Source organism: Ranitomeya imitator, chromosome 8 (assembly GCF_032444005.1).
Source record: "Ranitomeya imitator isolate aRanImi1 chromosome 8, aRanImi1.pri, whole genome shotgun sequence".
Taxonomy (NCBI): Eukaryota; Metazoa; Chordata; class Amphibia; order Anura; family Dendrobatidae; genus Ranitomeya; species Ranitomeya imitator.
This window is the reverse complement of record NC_091289.1, coordinates 159720687-159740604: the sequence shown is the minus strand read 5'-3', so window position 1 is coordinate 159740604 and position 19918 is coordinate 159720687. Positions and strand designations below refer to the sequence as shown.

The 19918-nt window shown below is 41.9% G+C and overlaps 1 long non-coding RNA gene across 1 annotated transcript in view; it reads right to left on the bottom strand.

Moving 5' to 3' along the window:
• LOC138647460 (uncharacterized) overlaps nucleotides 1-19595 on the bottom strand; it is a 51594-nt gene extending 31999 nt beyond the window's left edge. Inside the window, exon 1 of the long non-coding RNA XR_011314977.1 lies at nucleotides 19281-19595. This is a non-coding gene — a long non-coding RNA (uncharacterized lncRNA). The remainder of the gene's footprint in view (nucleotides 1-19280) is intronic.
• Between the last annotated feature and the right edge of the window lie 323 nt (nucleotides 19596-19918).

Genomic DNA, 19918 nt, shown 5'->3' with positions numbered 1-19918 from the left:
TTTATTCAGAATTGCATGTTATTAATAGTTATTTTTTTCAGCATGGATTCTATTATTGCTGTTCTACTATTAACATAAAGAAAGTAAAGTAAAATACAGTATGTCTATGTTTATGATTGAAAAGTGACAGATAGATGTCAATTTTGACTATTTATAAATGAGGAACCTTAAATCATTGTGACATAGATGCTATGATTGAGAGGATGATGTGACAAGGGCTCACTAAGACATTGGATATCTGCATTAGGGAATCATTTATAATGGTTATATTATACAAATGCAAATATAAATGCAGCATTTTCTCATCTCTGAAGTTTTGTTCTCACTTTTTATAGTATTTTAACCTCTTAGATTATCTCAAAAACTACTAATCAACCAATATCTATCTGCAAACTATAATCTCACAAACTATTAATGCAGCCAATACCTCCCTGATGCTTATACTCACAACATAGCCATTTTATTGCTTTGACGGATAGATTTAAAACAGAACTCTAAATCTTGTTTAAGGAAGAAATGGCGCTTCATCTGCTAACTTTGCCATGACATCTCGCTAAGCTCACCAGCGCACTTACTCAACTCAGTCTTGAAATCAGGCACTCTACTAATGTACAATTAAAATGTTCCACTAAAGCAACTGCCTGTACATTCCCCGACTGCTTACACTCTATTTTCCGGAACCTTTTTGAGCTTTACAATCAATGACTCAATGTATACACATCCAAACTTTTAACTAATGGACAATTTCCAGGATACTCTCCTAATAAGGTATTAAACCATTTTTCCAAAGCCAGGTAGGACTGGGTTAAATCCTAGCAGAGCAGGTTTTAAATAGAAGCACATGACTAGCTTTGACTAAGAACCAGGAAATGGGTTCTCCTTGGGTCAGTCTGCTGGATGTTGAGCAGAGTGGAATGTATTAAAGTTGGTGAGTGACCAGCCAAAACGTGAGCTTTAGCTGTTAGAGATACAAACCAACGTTTCTCTCTGAATGGAGATTGTACAGGTCAGGTAGGAAAACTGAGCAGTCTGTGTGTTGGCGCTGCAGAGTAATGTGTGGAAGCTGCAGTCTGTTCAATGTGAACTGTGCATGGAGTTGAATACTTCTGTTTTACGGTGGAATCTGCTGGAGCTCAGTCTAAAGGGGATACTTAGATCGGTAGGACCGAATTTCTTTTGTGTATAAAGTTTGCTCCAGGAGAAAGGACTGTAATTTGATGGGTAACCAAACACTGACATATATGTGCCTGCTGAGTGAACTGTTTATTTGCTTTTATACCTTTGTGCCCAGAAAAGGCTGCTTTAGTTTTGAATCCCTTGGAGTTTTATGAAAGCAATAAAACTGCATGTTTGGACCAAACCGTATTGCCTTTGTGAATACTATCTAATGCCTACCTGCGAGTATGAATCCCTACATCCTATACATATAAACCACCTTAAAAAATGTTGCAATCCATTCACTGCCAATTTTTACGTCAAAAGGGACCTTACTGTACTTCAGGGGTGTCAAACTGCATTCCTCGAGGGCCGCAAACCGTGCATGTCTTCAAGATTTCCTTAGCATTGCACAAGGTGCTGGAATCATTCTCTGCAGGTGATTAAATTATCACCTGTGCAATACAAGGAAATCCGGAAAACATGACCTGTTTGCGACCCTTGAGGAATGCAGTTTGACACCCCTGCTGTACTTCCTTTGAAAACAATATATCTATGCCTAAAACAATTCACAAAACAATATATAAACTATATAATAAATAAGTCTCCCCAACCCAACTTTTTAAACCCGCTATTTCCTGGGAAAAAGACCTGGGCATACTTTTAAGTAAGCAAGAGACTGACTTTGTTCACTCCCACTCACATGGTTTCCAGATTTAAAGACTATATTTTACATGCTTAAAAAAATAAATACCTTACAAAAATCAGTGAGTTCCCCTAATTCTGTCGCTCTTTTCCATTTTATGCTGCGTCACTCCATTGCAGAGATATACTCAATACATGATTTTGAAGCACAGTATGTGAAATCTCTGCTTTCATTTCAACTTGGTGTTTCTTCAGAGTTTTCTCTGGGAGCGTATACAGTCATCTCACTCTCCTAGACGCTGTCAATCATAGCACAGCAGCATCTGAGACTGCTAGATCAGTTGATAGGTTGTGATTTGCAGCATCTGGGAAAGAGAGATAAAAGAACATGCCCCCAAAGAAGACACTGAAGAAACACCCATTTGTACTTCAAGCAAATATTTTGGTGCTTCTACAGCAAATGTAAATATTTTTGTAATGGAGTGTTGCAGAGCAAAATGAAAAAGAGAGTCAGAAGCAGGGGACCTTGGGGATTTTTATAAGGTAACTAATGAATTTTTTAAGCAAGTGACAGATCCTCTTTAAGCTTCCAGGTGACATTTATGCCATCTCAACCTTTCTGATAATTTTCATGACTGAAGATTCAACTCACAAAATGATTTAATTTTACACATTTGTTGGGAATGTAGTGCTATCAGAAGCTTCTGAAAGTAAGTTGAACAGAAATGAAAGGAACCTACCACCAAAAAAAGCTAATGACCTGCAGATATGGGTTTAATCTAGCATCGTGAAGCTGCCTGGCACCGGCATTTAGACCTACTTTATTCCCTGAACTTGCACTGGTGCCGCCTCCCATGACTGAAATCCGAACGTTTATGGGGGAAATAAAGTAAATTTTCTCCCTGCAGCATTTTTCGAAGTGCAGGCACCGGGCTGGTTGATAATGGTATTAACCTGCATATACACCCTTTACCTGCAGGTTAATAGTGTTGCTTTCTGGTGACAGCTTCGCTTTTCCAATATAATAGAGTACCACATTTAAGATAATCCACTAAGATGGTTATTTTATCACACCCATCTGCAACTTAGAAACCATCTACAATACCTTTGAGTCAACTTTTTGCAGCAGCCATATTATTGATACTGCTCCATTGGCTACAACCAAACCTTTCATCCACTAAATGGATAAATTAAACTCAACACATAGTCAGAGAAGAAGAAACCTCCAGTTGGGAAACATTCTTTCACTCTACTTTTATGAAAGTACGGCAGCCCACAATAACTTGGTACTCTACACTTCAAAAACACTTCTGCTTCTTAGAATCTGTGGCACAGCTGCTTTAATACCATGAATCTCATTCTCTAAGCTCTGTGTTTTTAACATATTTTCTACCCCTTTACAGCCTCATCTACCCCATGTTATATCTTAATGTTAAGCTGATACCTTACTGTGGATTTGTGATTGAAAATGTAAGTCATAGTCTTGTCACTTTTTTAAATGACCTAAGGTACTAGAATGTCCTACTTTTCAGAACTATCATCTCCGTAAAGATCCACATTTATATTATGTTTTGATATTTTTCAATGCTTTATGGTCTATTGTGAGCCTTCCTTATTTGAAAAATGAAATAATAATAATAATTACAGCATAGCAAAATAGCTATTAATGAGATAGTGAAATAGAAACATAAATCCAATCAGCTCACCTGGCATGTACATAGTAATTTCACTCCAAAACAAGAGTGCAATCCAAAAAAGATGGCCAACATGCCCCTAACTTCAATAAAAATCCATGAGTTTATTAAGCATGGCTAAAAATACAGTGGGGCAAAAAAGTATTTAGTCAGTCAGCAATAGTGCAAGTTCCACCACTTAAAAAGATGAGAGGCGTCTGTAATTTACATGATAGGTAGACCTCAACTATGGGAGACAAACTGAGAAAAAAAAAATCCAGAAAATCACATTGTCTGTTTTTTTAACAATTTATTTGCATATTATGGTGGAAAATAAGTATTTGGTCAGAAACAAACAATCAAGATTTCTGGCTCTCACAGACCTGTAACTTCTTCTTTAAGAGTCTCCTCTTTCCTCCACTCATTACCTGTAGTAATGGCACCTGTTTAAACTTGTTATCAGTATAAAAAGACACCTGTGCACACCCTCAAACAGTCTGATTCCAAACTCCACTATGGAGAAGACCAAAGAGCTGTCAAAGGACACCAGAAACAAAATTGTAGCCCTGCACCAGGCTGGGAAGACTGAATCTGCAATAGCCAACCAGCTTGAAATCAACAGTGGGAGCAATAATTAGAAAATGGAAGACATACAAGTCCACTGATAATCTCCCTTGATCTGGGGCTCCACGCAAAATCCCACCCCGTGGGGTCAGAATTATCACAAGAACGGTGAGCAAAAATCCCAGAACCACGCGGGGGGACCTAGTGAATGAACTGCAGAGAGCTGGGACCAATGTAACAAGGCCTACCATAAGTAACACACTACGCCACCATGGACTCAGATCCTGCAGTGCCAGACGTGTCCCACTGCTTAAGCCAGTACATGTCCGGGCCCGTCTGAAGTTTGCTAGAGAGCATTTGGATGATCCAGAGGAGTTTTGGGAGAATGTCCTATGGTCTGATGAAACCAAACTGGAACTGTTTGGTAGAAACACAACTTGTCGTGTTTGGAGGAAAAAGAATACTGAGTTGCATCCATCAAACACCATACCTACTGTAAAGCATGGTGGTGGAAACATCATGCTTTGGGGCTGTTTCTCTGAAAAGGGGCCAGGACGACTGATCCGGGTACATGAAAGAATGAATAGGGCCATGTATCGTGAGATTTTGAGTGCAAACCTCCTTCCATCAGCAAGGGCATTGAAGATGAAACGTGGCTGGGTCTTTCAACATGACAATGATCCAAAGCACACCGCCAGGGCAACGAAGGAGTGGCTTCGTAAGAAGCATTTCAAGGTCCTGGAGTGGCTTAGCCAGTCTCCAGATCTCAACCCTATAGAAAACCTTTGGAGGGAGTTGAAAGTCCGTGTTGCCAAGCGAAAAGCCAAAATCATCACTGCTCTAGAGGAGATCTGCATGGAGGAATGGGCCAACATACCAACAACAGTGTGTGGCAACCTTGTGAAGACTTACAGAAAACGTTTGACCTCTGCCATTGCCAACAAAGGATATATTACAAAGTATTGAGATGAAATTTTGTTTCTGACCAAATACTTATTTTCCACCATAATATGCAAATAAAATGTTAAAAAAACAGACAATGTGATTTTCTGGATTTTTTTTTCTCAGTTTGTCTCCCATAGTTGAGGTCTACCTATGATGTAAATTACAGACGCCTCTCATCTTTTTAAGTGGTGGAACTTGCACTATTGCTGACTGACTAAATACTTTTTTGCCCCACTGTATATATGTTTTTCATGGCTCCATACATACAGAGTAAAACATAATGTATGAAAAAATGGCAAAGAAAAAATGCACCAAGGCAACAGGTTTCTGACCTTTGCGATCCTTTACAATTACATGTGGAATAAAACTATATCTGGTCATTATATAACATGCATTTTAGATTTTTTTTAGCAGCTTCCCTCTGCAGTGATAGAAGCCTCAGCAATTTTCTTTTTTTTTTTTTGTGCTCCACCCCCAGCTTTTCTTTTCTTTCCCCTCTATACACAGGTATAATTTTATCCCTAATGAAGACAGAACTGTAGACAGATCTAAGCATTTTTTGAGAATGGATAATCAGTCTGGGAGAGAAGTATCTGCCAATCTGCCAAGTGGGAAAAGAGCCATCATTCTCCTATAATATATAATATGTTCACTAGTTTGTTTTATTATAAAAAAAAAATTAAAAAGTAGTTACCATTTAATATTGGTTTAGAAAACATTGAAGAGCTCTATAAAGGAGTTGTCTACCTTCTTAAAAAAAGCAGATCTAGATACCATATAGTCTAACAGGGCAGTAGGGGTAAGTCATTACCTACATACTCCAGATGATTTTCCCATCACTTTCATCTCTCGAAAAACCTTATTCAGTCTGGAAATACATTCCTGTATATAAAGACCTTAAGATTCTGAGGTTTTTACTTTTGAGATTGTGGTGTCTTGAAATTCATATTTTTTTTATTCCTTAAATCGGAGCTGTAGGAATACATTTATTATTTTTTCCCAATCAGATTAGACTCATCTCAATAGTCACTCAATTCTGATGAAGCTGGGAACGGTACGACTTGCTGAATTATCCCAGGCTTCGTCTGCACAAAGCTTATGTGCCCACAGATGATGGACTTATCTCCTGGCATCATCTTGGTAATGTATGATTCTTTTTGCTACCGAATGTGAAAACAACCAGTTTTGACATGGGCATTTATGGAATGTTATAAACCTAGCTAAATATATATACTAGGAGTTTAGTGGCCCTAGCCCTAAGTTTTAAACCTGCATAATAACCACTTATATAAAGTAGTGATGAATAACGATGGGCGAGCCTGCACAGCACTGCTTAATACTCGATCCATCATTGGGCTGCTCGATCAAGTAGCGAGTAGTGCCGAGTATCGCGTGGTGTTCTAGAGCATGGATCCTCAAGAAAGGAAGAGTGTAATGACACCGATGGTGTCACTGGCGAAGCCTAGGGGGTGTGGGAACAAATGCAGGGAGTGGGGGGGACAAAACAAGCAGTGCACAAGGACCTGAGACTAAGCAGTGAGCACAGGACCTGGAACAAAGCAGTCACGTGATGAGACTGGGGGTCACCGTGCGTGTCGCCAGGGAAGGCAGCTGGGAGTGTGGAGTACAGGGCACAGAACGGAAACATAAGACAGAGTAAACCGAGATGAGCCAAGGTAATAGATTATCAGGAAGGACAATGCAGTACAATGCAGGATACAGAGGCAAAAACAGGGGACAGACCGGGTCATACACAGCAAAAGCTCACACGCACAGAAGCACAACGATACAGACGAGTAACTTGGGTCAGCAACCACAAACCGAGTATACGGAAGTATCACCAACACCAAACCAGGAACTACCAACATTAAATAGCCACCCCAGAACCAAAGAGATTCGGACTACAATTAACCCTGACCAGACCAGGATGGAGGCGGAACCATCCTGTCAGAGTCATGACAGGGAGATCTAATAATACTTGATTGTGCCATTCACATCTATTATGCTTGCTACTGGAGAATTTCACTGCTCAATCAACACTAGTGGTCACCGATTTTCTTTAACTATTACATTTATGGTGGAACTAGGTCACAATATTACTTAAGATTGCCACAACTTGGGTGTATTTTTTTATTTAGCATTATCTGAAAACCAGTCCTGCTCATAATAAACACAACTCAAAAGTTCCAGAATTCATCTGGATTGAATTATAGAACAAATTGGAATTTTTTATTTTCATATAATATCTTTGTATAGTCTTCCATTTCTTGCACATTTCATAATTTGAATTTATAGGTATATTCCGTCTAGGAAAGTCAAGAGCTTCATTCTAATTAGACAGTTAAGCCAGAGAGGTAGTGATGTGGAAATCTGTTTCAATTAATTTAGTGATCCAGAATGGAACATTTGCTAAATAAAACTGTTTGCCAGATGTTAGAACAATCAGGATTTGAAGTATGAAAATGTATTCAATATGTTACCATCTGTGGGTCAGCAGCTACAATCCAAAGGGAGCGTGGTTCTGTCGTGTTACCGTTCATTCAGAATCCTAATTTGCATGATACGTAGACTTGCCTCCAACACTTTATGTGGCTAAGGTTAGTGTCTAAAGTCACAGCAAGCCTATCTACATAACAATATGCTAAGTTATTGTCCATGAAGTGAAGCATTTTCTGATTATACCAGAAGTTGGCATTATGCATAGTGAATGAATGTAACAATAAAAGACGTATAATTATTACCTTTAGGCGAAAATGTCATGAAAAGCTAATTCACACAAGATAATTGGCGACATTTTATTTTCAGTTCATGTTGTTTTAGTCCATTCTGAATTTATGTTATGCTGAATATCTAACTGAGCATCCATCACGCTCACTCTGTGCTGCCCTGCTCCATTCAGCTGTACATACCCAATAGAATAATAACCCATAAGGACCAAAGGTTTTTTTAGCGTCTCTACACTTATAGGTGCAAAACGATTACAAATATCCTAAAATGACTATGTAAATTGCTGCAGTTCCTTAACCCCTTCATGACCCAGCCTATTTTGACCTTAAAGACCTTGCCGTTTTTTGCAATTCTGACCAGTGTCCCTTTATGAGGTAATAACTCAGGAACGCTTCAACAAATCCTAGCGGTTCTGAGATTGTTTTTTCGTGACATATTGGGCTTCATGTTAGTGGTAAATTTAGGTCAATAAATTCTGCGTTTGTGATAAAAACGGAAATTTGGCGAAAATTTTGAAAATGTCGCAATTTTCACATTTTGAATTTTTATTCTGTTAAACCAGAGAGATATGTGACACAAAATAGTTAATAAATAACATTTCCCACATGTTTACTTTGCATCAGCACAATTTTGGAAACAAAATTTTTTTTTGTTAGGAAGTTATAAGGGTTAAAATTTGACCAGCGATTTGTCATTTTTACAACGAAATTTACAAAACCATTTTTTTTTAGGGACCACCTCACATTTGAAGTCAGTTTGAGGGGTCTATATGGCTGAAAATACCCAAAAGTGACACCATTCTAAAAACTGCACCCCTCAAGGTACTCAAAACCACATTGAAGAAGTTTATTAACCCTTCAGGTGCTTCACAGCAGCAGAAGCAACATGGAAGGAAAAAATGAACATTTAACTTTTTAGTCACAAAAATTATCTTTTAGCAACAATTTTTTTATTTTCCCAATGGTAAAAGGAGAAACTGAACCACGAAAGTTGTTGTCCAATTTGTCCTGAGTACGCTGATACCTCATATGTGGGGGTAAACCACTGTTTGGGCGCACGGCAGGGCTTGGAAGGGAAGGAGCGCCATTTGACTTTTTGAATCAAAAATTGGCTGCACTCTTTAGCGGACACCATGTCACGTTTGGAGAGCCCCCGTGTGCCTAAAAATTGGAGCTCACCCACAAGTGACCCCATTTTGGAAACTAGACGCCCCAAGGAACTTATCTAGATGCATAGTGAGCACTTTGAACCCCCAGGTGCTTCACAAATTGATCCGTAAAAATGAAAAAGTACTTTTTTTTCACAAAAAAATTTTTTAGCCTCAATTTTTTCATTTTCACATGGGCAACAGGATAAAATGGATCCTAAAATGTGTTGGGCAATTTCTCCTGAGTACGCCGATACCTCATATGTGGGGGTAAACCACTGTTTGGGCACATGGTAAGGCTCGGAAGGGAAGGAGCGCCATTTGACTTTTTGAATGAAAAATTATTTCCATCGTTAGCGGACACCATGTCGCGTTTGGAGAGCTCCTGTGTGCCTAAACATTGGCGCTCCCCCACAAGTGACCCCATTTTGGAAACTAGACCCCCCAAGGAACTTATTTAGATGCCTAGTGAGCACTTTAAACCCCCCGGTGCTTCACAAATTGATCCGTAAAAATGAAAAAGTACTTTTTTTTCACAAAAAAATTCTTTTCGCCTCAATTTTTTCATTTTCACATGGGCAGTAGGATAAAATGGATCATAAAATTTGTTGGGCAATTTCTCCCGAGTACGCCGATACCTCATATGTGGGGGTAAACCACTGTTTGGGCACTCGGCAGGGCTCGGAAGGGAAGGCGCGCCATTTGACTTTTTGAATGGAAAATTAGCTCCAATTGTTAGCGGACACCATGTCGCGTTTGGAGAGCCACTGTGTGCCTATGCATTGGAGCTCCTCCACAAGTGACCCCATTTTGGAAACTAGACCCCCCAAGGAACTTATCTAGATGCACATTGAGCACTTTAAACCCCCAGGTGCTTCACAGAAGTTTATAACGCAGAGCCATGAAAATAAAAAATAATTTTTCTTTCCTCAAAAATGATTTTTTAGCCTGGAATTTCCTATTTTGCCAAGGATAATAGGAGAAATTGGACCCCAAATATTGTTGTCCAGTTTGTCCTGAGTACGCTGATACCCCATATGTGGGGGTAAACCACTGTTTGGGCGCACGGCAGGGCTCGGAAGGGATGGCACGCCATTTGGCTTTTTAAATGGAAAATTAGCTCCAATCATTAGCGGACACCATGTCACGTTTGGAGAGCCCCTGTGTGCCTAAACATTGGAGATCCCCCAGAAATGACCCCATTTTGGAAACTAGACCCCCAAAGGAACTAATCTAGATGTGTGGTGAGGACTTTGAACCCCCAAGTGCTTCACAGAAGTTTATAACGCAGAGCCATGAAAATAAAAAATAAAAATTATTTTCTCAAAAATGATCTTTTAGCCTGCAATTTTTTATTTTACAAAGGGTAACAGGAGAAATTTGACCCCAAAAGTTGTTGTCCAGTTTCTCCTGAGTATGCTGATACCCCATATTTGGGGGTAAACCACTGTTTGGGCACATGCCGGGGCTCGGAAGTGAAGTAGTGACATTTTGAAATGCAGACTTTGATGGAATGCTCTGTGGGCGTCACGTTGCGTTTGCAGAGCCCCTGATGTGGCTTAACAGTAGAAACCCCCCACAAGTGACCCCATTTTGGAAACTAGACCCCGAAAGGAACTTATCTAGATGTGTGGTGAGCACTTTGAACCCCCAAGTGCTTCATAGAAGTTTATAATGCAGAGCCGTGAAAATAATAAATACGTTTTCTTTCCTCAAAAATAATTATTTAGCCCAGAATTTTTTATTTTCCCAAGGGTTACAGGAGAAATTGGACCCCAAAAGTTGTTGTCCAGTTTCTCCTGAGTACGCTGATACCCCATGTGTGGGGGTAAACCACTGTTTGGGCACACGTCGGGGCTCAGAAGGGAAGTAGTGACTTTTGAAATGCAGACTTTGATGGAATGGTCTGCGGGCGTCACATTGCGTTTGCAGAGCCCCTGGTGTGCCTAAACAGTAGAAACCCCCCACAAGTGACCCCATTTTAGAAACTAGACCCCCCAAGGAACTTATCTAGATATGTGGTGAGCACTTTGAACCCCCAAGTGCTTCACAGACGTTTACAACGCAGAGCCGTGAAAATAAAAAATCATTTTTCTTTCCTCAAAAATGATGTTTTAGCAAGCATTTCTTTATTTTCACAAGGGTAACAGGAGAAATTGGACCCCAGTAATTGTTGCGCAGTTTGTCCTGAGTATGCTGGTACCCCATATGTGGGGGTAAACCACTGTTTGGGTGCACGTCGGGGCTCGGAAGTGAGGGAGCACCATTTGACTTTTTGAATACAAGATTGGCTGGAATTAATGGTGGCGCCATGTTGCGTTTGGAGACCCCCTGATGTGCCTAAACAGTGGTAACCCCTCAATTCTAACTCCAACACACCCCTAACCCTTATCCCAACTGTAGCCGTAACCCTAATCACAACCCTAACCCCAACACACCCGTAACCCCAACACACCCCTAACCCTAACCACAACCCTAATTCCAACCCAACCCTAACCCTAAGGCTATGTGCCAACGTTGCGGATTCGTATGAGATTTTTCAGCACCATTTTTGAAAAATCCGCGGGTAAAAGGCACTGCGTTTTACCTGCGGATTTACCGCGGATTGCCAGTGTTTTTTGTCCGGATTTCACCTGCGGATTCCTATTGAGGAACAGGTGTAAAACGCTGCGGAATCCGCACAAAGAATTGACATGCTGCGGAAAATACAACGCAGCGTTCCCGCGCGGTATTTTCCGCACCATGGGCACAGCGCATTTGGCTTTCCATATGTTTACATGGTACTGTAAACGTGATGGAACACTGCTGCGAATCCGCAGCCAAATCCGCACCGTGTGCACATAGCCTAATTCTAAAGGTATGTGCACACGCTGTGGAAAACGCTGCGGATCCGCAGCAGTTTCCCATGAGTTAACAGTTCAATGCAAACCTATGGAAAACAAAAATCGCTGTACACATGCTGCAGAAAAACTGCACGGAAACGCAGCGGTTTACATTCCGCAGCATGTCACTTCTTTCTGCGGATTCCGCAGCGGTTTTACAACTGCTCAAATAGAAAATCGCTGTTGTAAAACCGCATTGAAATGCGCAGAAAAAAACATGGTAAATCCGCCATAAATCCGCAGCGGTTTAGCACTGCGGATTTATCAAATCCGCAGCGGAAAAATCCCCAGAGGACCAGAATATGTGTGCACATTCCTAACCCTACCCCTAACCCTACCCCTAACCCTAACCCTACCCTTACCCCTAACCCTACCCCTAACCCTACCCCTAACCCTAACCCTACCCCTACCCCTAACCCTAACCCTACCCCTAACCCTACCCCTAACCCTACCCCTAACCCTAACCCTAGTTCTTACCCCAACCTTAGTGGAAAAAAAAAAAAATATTTTTTTTATTGTCCCTACCTATGGGGGTGACAAAGGGGTGGGGGGGGTCATTTACTTTTTTTTTTTATTTTGATCACTGAGATATAACCTATCTCAGTGATCAAAATTCACTCTGGAACGAATCTGCCGGCCGGCAGATTCGGCCGGCAGATTCGGCGGGCGCACTGCACATGCGCCCGCCATTTTGGAAGATGGCGGCGCCCAGGAAAGAAGACGGACGGTCCCCGGGAGGCCAGGTAAGTATAAGGGGGGGGAGATCAGGGCACGGGGGGGGGCCGTCGGAGCACGGGGGGGTGGATCGGAACACGGGGGGGTGGATTGGAGCACGGAGTGGGGGATCGCTGTGCGGGCGGGTGGATCGGAGCACGGGGGGGATCGCTGTGCGGGGGGGGGGATCGCTGTGCGGGGGGGTGGGATCGGAGTGCGGAGGGGGTTTGTTTGGAGCACGGGGGGTGTGATTGGAGCACGGGGGGAGCGGACAGGAGGACGGGGGAGCGGAGCACAGGACCGAGGGGAGCGGATCACAGATCGGGGGGCTGGGGGGGCGATCGGAGGGGTGGGGTGGGTGCACATTAGTGTGTCCAGCCATGGCCGATGATATTGCAGCATCGGCCATGGCTGGATTGTAATATTTCACCATTTTTTTAGGTGAAATATTACAAATCGCTCTGATTGGCAGTTTCACTTTCAACAGCCAATCAGAGCGATCGTAGCCACGAGGGGGTGAAGCCAACCCCCCTGGGCTAAACTACCACTCCCCCTGTCCCTGCAGATCGGGTGAAATGGGAGATAACCCTTTCACCCGGCCTGCAGGGACGCGATCTTTCCATGACGCATATGCTGCGTCATGGGTCGGATTGGCACCGACTTTCATGACGCAGCGTATGCGTCAAAGGTCGGGAAGGGGTTAAAGAAACACTCCTCCTCCTCCCATCAAAGTTATTATCCTCTTAATATATTGCAGTCATCATATTACATAGCACTGTGTACTTAACCCCTCTCTGACCTTAGACGTACTATCCCGCCGAGGTGACCTGGGCCTTTCTGACCCTCGACAGGATAGTACGTCATAGCGATCGGCCGTGCTCAAGGGGAGAGCGTGGCCGATCGCGGCCGGGTGTCAGCTGACTATCGCAGCTGACATCCAGCACTATGTGCCAGGAGCGGTCATGGACCGCCCCGGCACATTAACCCCCGGCACACTGCGATCAAACATGATCTCAGTGTTCCGGCGGTATAGGGAAGCCTCACGCAGGGAGGGGGCTCCCGGCGTGCTTCCCAGAGACCCCCGAAGCAACGCGATGTGATCGCGTTGCTCTGAGGGTCTCTTACCTCCTCCTCCCTGCAGCAGGCCCGGATCCAAAATGGCCACAGCATCTGGGTCATGCAGGGAGGTGGCTTTACAGCGCCTGCTCAGAGCTGGCGCCGGGAAGCCTGGAGCTGTGCACGTCAGATCGCTGATCTGACACAGTGCACAGCAAAGTGTCAGATCAGCGATCTTACACTATAACATGATGCCCCCACCCCCTCCCATCTCCGGAGCAATGTTATAGTGTAAAAAAAAATATTCACATGTGTAAAAAAAAAATTAAAAAAATTCCTAAAAATATATATATATATATATATATATATATATATATATTGTCCCTATAAATACATTTCTTTATCTAAATTAAAAAAAATATATAAAAGAACACATATTTAGTATCGCCGTGTCCGTAACGACCCGACCTATAAAACTGTCCCACTAGTTAGCCCCTTCAGTGAACACCGTAAAAAAAAAAGAGGCAAAAAACAACGCTTTATTATCATACCGCCAAACAAAAAGTGGAATAACACGCGATCAAAAAGAAGGATATAAATAACCATAGTACCACTAAAAACGTCATCTTGTCTCGCAAAAAACAAGCTGCCATACAGCATCATCAGTGAAAAAATAAAAAAGTTATAGTCCTCAGAATAAAGCAATGCAAAAATAATTATTTTTTCTATAAAATAGTTTTTATCGTATAAAAGCGCCAAAACATAAAAAAAGATATAACTGAGGTATCACTGTAATCATACTGACCCAAAAAACAAAACTGCTTTATCCATTTTACAAAACGCAGAACGGTATAAACGCCCGTCCCCCCCAAAGAAATTCATGAATAGCTGGTTTTTGGTAATTCTGCCTCACAAAAATCGGAATAAAAAGCGATCAAAAAATGTCACATGCCCAAAAATGGTAGCAGTAAAAACATCAACTAGTCCCGCAAATAACAAGACCTCACTTGACTCTGTGGACCAAAATATGGAAAAATTATAGCTCTCAAAATGTGGTAATGTAAAAGATATTTTTTGCAATATAAAGCGTCTTTCAGTGTGTGACGGCTGCTAATCATAAAAATCCGCTAAAAAACCTGCTATAAAAGTAAATCAAACCCCCCTTAATCACCCCCTTAGTTAGGGAAAAATTAAAAAAATGTAAAAAATGTATTTATTTCCTTTTTCCCATTAGGGTTAGGGCTAGGGTTAGGGCTAGGGTAAGGGATAGGGTTAGGGCTAGGGTTAGGGCTAGGGTTGGGTCTAGGGTTAGGGCTAGGGTTAGGGCTAGGGTTAGGGCTAGGGCTAGGGTTAGGGCTAGGGTTAGGGTTAGGGCTAGGGTTGGGGCTAGGGTTAGGATTAGGGCTAGGGTTAGGGTTAGGCCTAGAATTAGGGTTAGGGCTAGGGTTAGGGTTAGGGCTAGGGTTTGGGTTAGGGCTAGAATTAGGGTTAGGGCTAGGGTTAGGGCTAGGGCTAGAATTAGGGTTGGGGCTAGGGTTAGGGCTAGGGTTAGGGTTAGGGCTAGAATTAGGGTTAGGGCTAGGGTTAGGGTTAGGGCTAGGGTTAGGACTGAGGTTAAGGCTACAGTTAGGGTTTGGGCTAAAGTTAGGGTTAGGGCTAAAGTTAGGGTTAGGGTTTGGATTACATTTATAGTTGGGAATAGGGTTGGGATTAGGGTTAGGGGTATGTCAAGGTTAGGGGTGTGGTTAGGGTTACCATTGGGATTAGGGTTAGGGATGTGTTTGGATTAGGGTTTCAGTTATAATTGGGGGGTTTCCACTGTTTAGGCACATCAGGGGCTCTCCAAACGTGACATGGCATCCGATCTCAATTCCAGACAATTCTGCGTTGAAAAAGTAAAACAGTGCTCCTTCCCTTCCGAGCTCTGCCATGCGCTCAAACGGTGGTTCCCCCCCATATGTGGGGTATCAGCGTACTCAGGACACATTGGACAACAACTTTTGGGGTCCAATTTATCCTGTTACCCTTGAGAAAATACAAAAATAATTTTTGTGGAAAGATTTTTTTTATTATTTTCACGGCTATGCGTTATAAACTGTAGTGAAACACTTGGAGGTTCAAAGTTCCCACAACACATCTAGATAAGTTCCTTGGGGGGTCTAGTTTCCAATATGGGGTCACTTGTGGGGGGTTTCTACTGTTTAGGTACATTAGGGGCTTTGCAAACGCAATGTGACGCCTGCAGACTAATCCATCTAAGTCTGCATTCCAAATGACGCTCCTTCCCTTCTGAGCTCTGCCATGCACTCAAATGGTGGTTCCCCCCACATATGGGGTATCAGCGTACTCAGGACATAATGGACAACAACTTTTGTGGTACAATTTCAACTGTTACCCTTGGAAAAATACAAAGTTGGGGGCTACAAATTAATTTTTGTGGAAAAAAAAGATTTTTTATTTTCACAGCTCTGCGTTATAAACTGTAGTGAAACACTTGGGGGTTCAAAGCTCTCACAACACATCTAGATGAGTTCCGTAGGGGGTATACTTTCCAAAATGGTGTCACTTGTCGGCGGTTTCAATGTTTAGGCACATCAGCGGCTCTCTAAACCCAACATGGCATCCCATCTCAATTCCAGTCAATTTTGCATTGAAAAGTCAAATGGCGCTCCTTCCTTTCCGAGCTCTGCCACGCGCCCAAACAGTGGTTTACCCCCATATATGGTAGTATCAGCGTACTCAGGACAAATTGTACAGCAACTTTTGGGGTCCAATTTCTTCTCTTACCCTTGGGAAAATAAAAAATTGGGGGCGAAAAAATCATTTTTGTGAAAAAATATGATTTTTTATTTTATGGCTCTGCATTATAAACTTCTGTGAAGCACTTGGTTGGTCAAAGTGCTCCCCACACATCTCGATAAGTTCCTTAAGGTGTCTACTGTCCAAAATTGTGTCAATTGTGGGGGGTTTCAATGTTTAGGCACATCAGTGGCTCTCCAAACACAACATGGCATCCCATCTCAATTCCTGTCAATTTTGCATTGAAAAGTCAAATGGCGCTCCTTCCCTTCCGAGCTCTCCCATGCGCCCAAACAGTGGTTTACCCCCACATATGGGGTATCAGTGTACTCATGAGAAATTGTACAACATCTTTTGGGGTCCAATTTCTTCTCTTACCCTTGGAAAAATAAAAAATTGGGGGCGAAAAAATCATTTTTGTGAAAAAATATGATTTTTTATTTTATGGCTCTGCATTATAAACTTCTGTGAATCACTTAATGGGTCAAAGTGCTCACCACACATCTAGATAAGTTCCTTAGGGGGTCTACTTTCCAAAATGGTGTCACTTTTGGGGGATTTCTATGTTTAGGCACATCAGGGGCTCACCAAACGCAACATGGTGTACCATCTCAATTCCATTCAATTTTGCATTGAAAAGTCAAATGGCGCTCCTTCACTTCCGATCTCTGCCATGCGCCCAAACAGTCTTTTACCCCACATATGGGGTATCGGCGTACTCAGGACAAATTGTACAACAACTTTTGGGGTCCATTTTCTCCTGTTACTCTTGGTAAAATAAAACAAATTGGAGCTGAAGTAAATTTTTGGTGAAAAAAGTTAAATGTTCATTTTTATTTAAACATTCCAAAAAATTCCTGTGAAACACCTGAAGGGTTAATAAACTTCTTGAATGTGGTTTTGAGCACCTTGAGGGGTGCAGTTTTTAGAATGGTGTCACACTTGGTTATTTTCTATCATATAGATCCCTAAAAATGACTTCAAATGAAATGTGGTCCCTAAAAAAAATGGTGTTGTAAAAATGAGAAATTGCTGGTCAACTTTTCACCCTTATAACTCCCTAACAAAAAAAAATTTTGGTTCCAAAATTGTGCTGATGACTAGCGTTGAGCGACTTTTACTTTTATAGGATCGGGTCGGGTTTCACTCGACCCGACTTTTTGAAAAGTCGGGTCGAGTGAAATCGGCCGATCCTATAAAAAAGTCGGGGTCGGGGTCGGCTGAAACTCAAAACCCAATGCAGTGCATTGGGTTTCCAATGGTTCCCAGGGTCTGAAGGAGAGGAAACTCTCCTTCAGGCCCTGGGATCCATATTTAAGTGTAAAATAAAGAATTAAAAAAAAAATATTGCTATACTCACCCTCGGACGCGCCCTGGTACTAACCGGCAGTCTTCCTTCCTTAGAATCAGCGCGTGAAGGGCCTTAGATGACGTCGCGGCTTGTGATTGGTCGCGCGACCGCCCATGTAACCGCTCGCACGACCAATCACAAGCCGCGACGTCACCGAAGGTCCTTCAAGCGCTGATTCTTAGGAAGGAAGACTGCCGGTTAGTACCAGGGCGCGTCCGAGGGTGAGTATAGCAATATTTTTTATTTTAATTCTTTATTTTACACTTAAATATGGATTCCGATACCGATTTCCGATATTGCAAACATATCGGAACTCGGGATCGGAATTCCGATACCAGATTCAGAAGATCGCCGACCTCATGGCCGACCCCACACAGGGGTCGGGTCGGGTTTCATGAAACCCGACTTTGCCAAAAGTCGGCGACTTCTGAAAATGGCCGACCCGTTTCGCTCAACCCTACTGATGACATGTGGGAAATGTTACTTATTAAGTATTTTGTGTGACATATCTCTGTGAATTAATTGCATAAAAATTCAAAGTTGGAAAATTGCGAAATTTTCAAAATTTTCACCAAATTTCCGTTTCTTTCACAAATAAATGCAGGTAATATCAAATAAATTTTACCACTATCATGAAGTACAATATGTCACGAGAAAACAATGTCAGAATCACCGGGATCCGTTGAAGCGTTCCAGAGTTATAACCTCATAAAGGGACAGTGGTCAGAATTGTAAAAATTGGCCTGGTCATTAACGTGCAAACCAGGGGTTAAAATTGCTCATTTATTCCCTTCTACCCAGTTAATTCTTCTCTTTTCCATTAGATCTATGACATTACATGATAAGAAACTGACTAGCTGAATCCTTCTAAGGCTAGGTTCACATTGTGTTAGTGCAATCCATTTAGTGCATACCCTAACGGAATGCGCTAATGCAATGTCCAAAAAGGGATTGCGTTTGACGATCCTGCTAGCGCAGATGCCCGATCTGCGCTAGCAAAGAATGGACCCTGAACACTGCAAGCAGCGTTCGAGGTCCGTCCGAAAATAACGGGACATCGCTGACGCATGCCAAAAATGGCATACGTTAGCGATGAGTTAGCGATCCGTTAGCACATTGCGGTCAATGGGTGCACTAACGGATCTGTTACATAGCGTTAATTGTGACAATTGCGCCATGTAATGGATTCCGTTAGCGGACACCCACTAACACAATGTGAACCTAGCCTAAGCCCTGTGTAGAAATAGAATGTCTATTTTCACTGCGTGAGTCATCCCCGTCTTCAACTCCTGACCCAGCTGCTCCCTCCTCTCCCCCTGCCAGGGACTCTGGAAGTGATGACTCATGCAAGGAAATAGACTTCTAGTTTCTTCACAGAGGTTTGAAGAATTTAACAAGTCTGTTTAAATCATGTAATGTCATCAACCTAAAGGAAAAGAGAAGAATTAACTGGGTAGAAAAGCAAAATGAGTAATTGTAATTACACAGTGTTATTTAATTACTGCAATATATTAAGAGGATATAAATTTAGATGTGAGTGGCTTCTTTGAAGAGATTAACTCATAAATACAACTGATTTTCATATATATAATTAACACATATGACAATCATATAGAATTCACCTGCTTAATGACGATTCATTTAAATTGCCATCACCCATGTCATACTCCATGTTAACTGTCTTGGCTCGACTCCGGGACTCGAACAGTGACCTTTGACTGTGGGTTAGTTTACCTCCCTGTTTGACCTCAGCCTGTGTTGTCTCTGTCCAACTGCTGATTCTGCTCCTGTCTTTGCTTTGCTATGTTGCTTCTATGCAGGTGTTTTCACTTCCTCTTATGGTTTGTCCAATGACATCTTGGGATTAGCTCTCATTGAGAGGATCGAATCACACTTTGTTCAAACTCTGATCAGCGATTGATTTGCATAATCGACCCGATTCTGTCGGATTAGAGAATATACACTGGTATGATTAAAGCAATCTTTAATATGCTGTCAGATTTCAGTGCAGCAGAGGCGGAGAAGTGGAGCAGATTCGTATGTAGTTTAAAAAAAAAAAAAAAGCTCCAGTACACCACGAAATTTATTCAATTTGTGATCATTTTGGCTTAGGAGTCCAGTGGATGGTCTTATAAGTCATTGACAGTAATTGTTGTATAAATAAGCATATGGTTGTCAGTGAGTAAAATTGATTGCTAGACTTCTAAGAATAGTAAAATAATATTAAAGATTAAAAAAATTCAGGGTTATGCTGAGTTTT